Source organism: Tursiops truncatus, chromosome 6 (assembly GCF_011762595.2).
Source record: "Tursiops truncatus isolate mTurTru1 chromosome 6, mTurTru1.mat.Y, whole genome shotgun sequence".
Lineage (NCBI taxonomy): Eukaryota > Metazoa > Chordata > Mammalia > Artiodactyla > Delphinidae > Tursiops > Tursiops truncatus.
Genome location: NC_047039.1, coordinates 18999901 through 19007740, shown reverse-complemented (window position 1 = coordinate 19007740; position 7840 = coordinate 18999901). Strand labels below are relative to the sequence as shown.

General features: G+C 37.1%; 1 pseudogene; it reads left to right on the top strand.

The window, feature by feature from the left end:
• The first annotated feature begins 7078 nt into the window (after window positions 1-7078).
• Window positions 7079-7611, top strand: LOC101338926 (synaptosomal-associated protein 23 pseudogene; annotated as a pseudogene).
• Window positions 7612-7840: the final 229 nt, after the last annotated feature.

Below are 7840 nucleotides of genomic sequence, written 5' to 3'. Positions count from 1 at the left end.
TTTGTAGTGAGGTGGATGGACCTAGAGTCTGTCATACAGAATGAAGTAAGTCAGAAAGAGAAAAACAAATACCGTATGATAACACATATATATGGAATCTAAAAAAAAAAAGTTTCTGAAGAACCTATGGGCAGGATAGGAATAAAGATACAGACGTAGAGAATGGACTTGAGGACATGGGGAGGTGGAAGGGTAAATTGGGACAAAGTGACAGAGTGGCATTGACATATATACACTACCAAATGTAAAACAGATAGCTAGTGGGAAGCAGCCACATAGCACAGGGAGATCAGCTTGGTGTTTTGTGATCCGCTAGAGGGGTGGGATAGGGAGGGTGGGAGGGAGAGGCAAAAGGGAGGAGGTACGGGGATATATGTATATGTATAGCTGATTCACTTTGTTATAAAGCAGAAACTAACACACCACTGTAAAGCAGTTACACTCCAATAAATATGTTTAAAAAAGCAAGTGTTGGCAAGGATGTAGAGAAATCCCAAGCCTAATATATTGCTGGTTTGGTTGTGAAATTGTATAGCCACTTTGGTAAAGAGTCTGACAGTTTCTTCAAATGTTAAGCATAGAGTTACTCTGTGACTTAGTGATTTTACACTTAGGCATATGCCCAAGAGAAATGAAAACATACATCCATACAAAAACTTGTACATGAATGTTTATAGCAGCATTACCCATATAACTAATGTGGAAACATAAACTGATTAATGAATAAATAAAATGTGATATACCCATACAGAGGAATATCATTCTACAATTAAAAGGAATTAAATACTGATACACGCAACAATGTGGGTAGACCTTGAACACATTATGCTGAGTGAAAGAAACTAGACACACAATGCCACCTACCATATTATTACATTTATATGAAATTTCCAGAATAGGCAAATCTATAGATACAGAAAGTAGATTAGTGTTTGCCAGATGCTAGGCAGTAGTAGGGGTGGGTCATGGAGAATGACTGCTTATGGATATGGGTATTTTTTTTGGGGGGGTGATGAAAATATTCTAAAATGAGGCAGTAGTTATGATTGCACAGCTCTGATGCTACACTAAAAAAAAATTGAGTTTGTACTTTAAATGGGGGAATTTTATGGTATATTAATTATATCTTAACAGAGCTGTTATGGTATGTGAATTATATCTTAATAAAGCCGTTAAAAATTCATTCCTAGAGAATGAAATAAAATCAGGCATAGCCGTATTCACATTGGTCCTGATTTTTTTCTAGATAAAGAGGCAGCATGATTTTGCATACAGCTGTTCCAAAACTCCTCTAATAATATCTGTTTGCTGTTTATCATTTCCATGAAAGAGGAAAATCTTAAAATACTGAGTGTTATGAAATTTGAAACAAGAGAAATCAGCTTAAAAGCTCCTCTGATTATGATGTTCAAATTAGAGACAATATTACAAAAATCATAGAATTTTAAACCTTAAATTTATTCTAAAGAGGATTTTCTCATAAAATGCTATGCCCCTGAAGATATCTTAATTAGTTACACACACACAAAGACACACACTTCTAAATGCATTTTGACTATGCAAGCACCAGGGTAACCCCAGTCACCGTTCTGACTCCTAACAGGTATAGAAGTTGGCTTTTTCTATGTTTGTGAAAATTCACCTTGGTTGTCAAATCACTATCAATTGCTGATTTTATCTGCCTGAAACTTGAAATTATTTGAGTTTGCAAACTGAGTCTGCTCTAATTCCTTTATTAGTCAGATAAAGAAGATTAGCCAGTGTGTTTAAGAGACTAACCTAAGATGATATAGCTAAAATCAAAATTCCAGTCTATGGATTTCATTTTCCTTTGTCTTTGCCCTAAATTTTGTCATCAAAATTTGTAATTTTTTTTTTTTTTTTTTTTTTTTTTTTTTTTGCGGTACGTGGGCCTCTCACTGTTGTGGCCTCTGCCATTGAGGAGCACAGGTTCTGGACGCGCATGCTCAGCGGCCATGGCTCACGGGCTCAGCTGCTCCGCGGCATGTGGGATCTTCCCGGACCAGGGCACGAACCTGTGTCCCCTGCATCGGCAGGCGGACTCTCAACCACTGCGCCACCAGGGAAGCCCCAAAATTTGTAATTTAAGAGCTATAATGTGGTGCTAATAATACTCTGTTTTGGAGTTTGCTGCCTCTTACAATTTTTTGGAATAGTGGTTCAACAGTGATGGTGATCCCCACATCAGCGCCACATTTTCATTGATGCCTGATGTTGTTGAAGCAACAGCTGTCATCTTGCCACTCAGGAAAAACAGCCATCACATCCACACAATTCTCTCACCAGAAAACGCTTTTCCTAAGAGGTGTGTGAATCTTATTTCCCGCCTCCCATATTCTTTCATGTATTCTATCGTATTCTTAGGAATGTTTTTTTTAAAAAAAAACCTCTCTGAAATAAAAATCTACTACTGTGTTTCAACCTGTCACATTATTTAGCACATTCTATACTGAATAAGTGGACTGAACAACCACGCTAACAGTTTATTATATGACTGTAGAGATTAAAGGCTGTACACTATGAAAAATGTCTCCCATCATTAAGGGACAATGAGATACCCAGGTCTGTTAAGCTGTGTTGGATCCCCACAGTTCCTTAATTAAACAACCAGTCTCCATGTGGACAAGCTGTCCTTCTGCTGCCATGAGTTTTGTCTCCCTCCTTGACACATGTGTCCTACAACAAATGCTCACTGAAATAGCAAGACTGACTTCACTCCTTATAATTTAAAGAACCCACCTGACTCAGGGTTAAATGTATAGAATACCACATAACTTATCAATGGGGCCTGAGTTATATACTGAATTTGGAGTTTAAATATAAAGATAATTTGAGTACAAAATTGAATAGAAGTTGATCTAAATAAAAAATTAATGAACTAGTTTTGGTTCACAATTTTTCTTACTGGAAAGAAGACAAATGATAATTTATCAAATATTTACATGCCAAGTGACTTACAAATTATGTTCTATTTAATCTTCACATGAAATGTATGAGCTAAGTATTATTCAGTCTGCACTACAAATGAAGAAGTAGAGGCTCAAGAGGTTTTAATAATTGCTTGAGATCATATAACTAGTGAGATATATAATTACTTTATAAAGTAAGTTTGACCAATTTTGTCATTTTTAATACCAAAATATACATCTAGATTTCCTCAAACTTAGAGAAATATACAGAAGTTTTGGAATTGAGGCCATTTCACAGTAACTTATTGACATTAGAAGAAATTATTTAAATCATTTGAGAGTTTAAAAGATTGTTAAAGGAAAAGGAAATTGGAAAAGTGTATTGTTGTTGTTTTTTCTGAAATAAAGTGGCTTTCCTGTCCTCAGAGCTAGGGTTCAAAAGTAAGTGAACTGTCTGTTTGTTTGCTTCTCAGAGAAGGATGAAAGCCTTCCAAAATTCAAGGCAAAAGATTAGAAAACCTGATATTATAAGATATCTTGATTCCGTAGCTTTGCTCCTGTCATCTTCATGCAATTCATATTTTGACCCCACTACTTTCACATTTATCAAAAGAATACAAAACTTTAATCAAAATTGTATCAAAATTTACATTTTATTTCATTTAAAATATTCAATTAATATTGTCTTCCTTAAATGTATTTCCACTGTAGATAAAATCTAATTTCTGCATTTAAAAAACTGCATTAAAAGTAATTTCACTGGTTCCAATTCCTTAGTGAAGTACTATTATAGAAAAAAATTTAATTTCCTGACCAAAGTTTACTAAGTCTATCTTATGTCAATGTGCATTTTGTTTTGTCTGTAGTTGTTAACTAAGTGAAATTATTTAAGATTAGCTTGGTGCTTTGTGTCCACCTAGAGGGGTGGGATAGGGAGGGTGGGAGGGAGACGCAAGAGGGAGGAGATATGGGGATATATGTATACGTATAGCTGATTCACTTTGTTATACAGCAGAAACTAACATACCATTGTAAAGCAATTATACTCCAATAAAGATGTTTAAAAAATGAAAAATAAATTTAATTTAATTTTAAAAGATTTTAAACATTGTCAAAATTTTTAATTATTGGGCTTCCCTGGTGGCACAGTGGTTGAGAGTCCGCCTGCCGATGCAGGGGACACGGGTTCGTGCCATGGTCCGGGAAGATCCCACGTGCCCCGGAGCGGCTGGGCCTGTGAGCCATGGCCGCTGAGCCTGCGCGTCCGGAGCCTGTGCTCTGCAGCAGGAGAGGCCACAACAGTGAGAGGCCCGCGTACCAGAAAAAAAAAAAATTTTTAATTATTTATCATTTTACCAAATTAAAATCTTACCATGTAAATCTTACCTGTCATCAATATTATTTTGTGCTGATTATTTCTATCAAGTGTAATTTTTTGTATTATATTATTGCTGTTTTTAAGGTTTTGTGAGCTAAATGATTCTTCAATCATATTTTTACTTATAACTAATTTAACACTGTCAGTATGGGTTTGTGGATTACTTTAATCATAATATTTACAACGAAATAGATAAAAGTTTTAGATGTAATTATCATCACGTTTCATGATAGGCATTTCAGACTTTTTAAAAAGAGTTATCGTTTGGCTTAATAAAATAAAAAAAATTTTCTCCTGAATTCATTTCAAGAAATGCCATACTTTGGGCATTTTCTATTGAATAGGTCAGTAATCCTGTTCTATTCAATCTGTTCTTAAAGCTATCCATTTTGTTCTTAATTTTAGATATCACATTTTTCAATTTTAAGTTATGGGTTTTACTTCTATAGAATGTCTAAATTCTTTGATAAAATCATCCATTCAATCATTTTTGTGTCTTTTTCTCTATTTTTTTAGCATATTAATCATGATTACTTAGAGGTCCTGTCTGCTAAGGTTACTTTTTGGATCATCCATTGAACTTTTCTACTATCTGTTCTTTTTTTCTTGTGGGTTTAGCCACACCATGTTACCTTGTTGCATGTCTTGTAACTTTTAATCGCATGTCACAGATTTTGGATAAAAGAACCTTTGAGGATCTAGATGGTACCTTTTATTACATATCCATTTCTTCTATTAGACAGAAACCATAAGTGGCTGGTTGCTTCCATCCAATTAGTAAATTTCAGTTTGGGTAAGATTTCATTTACCTCTCCCTCATCCTTCTTTCTAAGGTTGGGTCCTCAATAGCTTTCAATTGACAGATTGTTAGATCCTCCAAACAACATAGCCCTAAAGTAGATATTCTAGAATTTAAAAGTACATTATTTAAAATAAAACACAAAAGATGGGTTTAAGAGAGACTCATTTTTGCCCTTTAAAGATTTATAGCTTAGTCTATCAGCCAACAGCTTCAAAATTTGAAAACTGGACTTCGGTTTTAGATTGGTGATGTAAGGAGTTAGAAAGAGGATTGCCCCCATCCTTAAAACAAGAAAAAAGCTATAACTAATTTTCATGAGACTATAAGAGAACTGAGGACACAGCTGATCGATGAGAATCTGTAGGGAGAACAGCACCAGAACATTTGCTTACCTGAGACAGAAGTTGCCAAATAACATATAAATAGGTAGAAATGTTAAACAAGACATTTTAAACAAATTGTTGAAGCATGGGCTATATTGAGAGTGTGAAGCCTCTGATATGAGGGCGGGATTTTGCCATCTTGCAGTCTTTTCCCTCTAGAAACCCCACCAGACAACCATAGGGAAGATGGGGAGAATGATGAGAAAGGTACTGGCTGGTGAGGGAACAGCAGCCACTGCCAAAACCCCACCCAGACCCCTCCCTCCTTATTTATCCTAAAGAACAAAGATCTTAATTTAAAGGAGGAAGATCAGTTAAATGTGCAGTTTGGGGAGCTGGGGAAGAACAATGGAGGCCACCACTGGAAATCTACCCAGATCCATCTCCCCTATCTTTCCAAATGAATAAAAGCCTCAACCTTCAGAGGGAAGAGTGGCCAAACCATAGGGGAGGGGGCTGATGGAAATCCACGGAACCTGGAGGAGGGGCAAGAACACGAATGAGGTCCATCTCCCAAGACCCAGATTCAGCGTGACTGCTTAAAACTGAGGTTTAATTAAATAATCAGAGGATTCAACGATCATCCAACCTCCATCCCAAGCACCACCCTAACCAGCCTGGAATAAAAATATCAACGGAACACAACAGAGAACTCAACATCACTGGTTTTCGGGAAATGCAAATTAAAATCAGAATGAGATACCACAGTTAGAATTAGTAAAATTAAAACAATAAAATGATGACACTAAATACTGGTGAGTATGCAGAACAGGAATTCTCCTTCACTGCTGATGTGAATCCAAAATGGCAGAGCCACTTTGGAAGATAGCTTCTTGTAAAGTTAAACATATGCTTATGTTACAACCCAGTAATCTCACGCCTGTGCTTTACTCAAGTTAATTGAAAAATTATATTCACACAAAAATGGCCTGTACATGACTGCTTATAGTTGCCAAAAATTGGAAACAATCAAGATATCCTTGAACAGATGAGAAACTAAAAAAACTGTGGTCCACCTGTACAATGGAATACTGCTCAGAAATAAGAAACAATGAGTTGTTGATTCACATAATAACATGGATGAATCTGAAAGGCATTTTGCTAAGTGTAAGAATCTCTCCCAACTTCTCTGTCCCTCGGAAGATGCCTTCTGACAAAAGCACAAAATATGTCCAAGTGAAACACAGCTGTGTTCCTCAGTGTCAATTCACTGCTCTCTAGAACTTTCTTCCCAGTCTGTTTTATTTTCTGGGTCTGTTCACCTTCACCAGGATGGAGGGCACAGGGAAATGTTTTTTTTCCTAAAGATTGTGAAACTAGTAGAGATTTTACTCTGCCTTTTATAAGTTTATTTATTTATTTATTTATTTATTTATTTTTGCAGTATGCGGGCCTCTGACTGTTGTGGCCTCTCCCGTTGCGGAGCACAGGCTCCGGACGCATAGGCTCAGTGGCCATGGCTCACGGGTCCAGCCGCTCCGCGGCGTGTGGGATCTTCCCGGACCGGGGCACGAACCCGTGTCCCCTGCATCGGCAGGTGGACTCTCAACTACTGCGCCGCCAGGGAAGCCCTATCAAGAGTTTTAATTCATCATGGATAATCTGTCGGCAGAAGAAATTCAGCTGAGGGCTAACCAGGTTACTGATGAGTCTCTGGAAAGTACAAGGAGAATCCTGGGTTTAGACATTGAGTCTCAGGATGCACGAATCAAGACTATCACTATGCTGGATGAACAAGGGGAACAACTAAAACACATAGAAGAAGGCATGGACCAAATAAACAAAGACATGAGAGAAGCAGAGAAGACTTTAACAGAACTAAACTAGTGCTGTGGCCTTTGTATATGCCCATGTAATAGTATTAACAAAGGATGCCAGGGAAGACGAAATGGGAGAGAACCTGAATCAAGTGGGCAGTATCCTAGGAAATCTAAAAAACATGGCCCTGGACATGGGCAATGAGATTGAGGCTCAAAATCGACAAATAGAACGGATCACAGAAAAGGCTGACACCAACAAAGGTCGTATTGACAATGCCAATGCCAGAGCAAAGAAACTCATTGACAGCTAAAGCTACTGCTGTACTTCTTTATCATGTATTCACTTCCCTAGCTCCTCCTTCAAAGTCATTACCTTTCCAGAGTTTGAAATTTTGTTTCCACACTCTTCTAATCGGGAGATGATGTGGAAGAAGATCTAGGAGTAACAGCCCCCCATTCTTTTATTTTCTCTTTTTCCCTTGAGGGTAGACTGCTGCTTAGTTTTCCCTCTAGTATTTTCTTTCTCAGTCCATACTCTTAGGTTGGTATCCATACATCATATATGGTGTTGTTTTTCATTCTCTCCA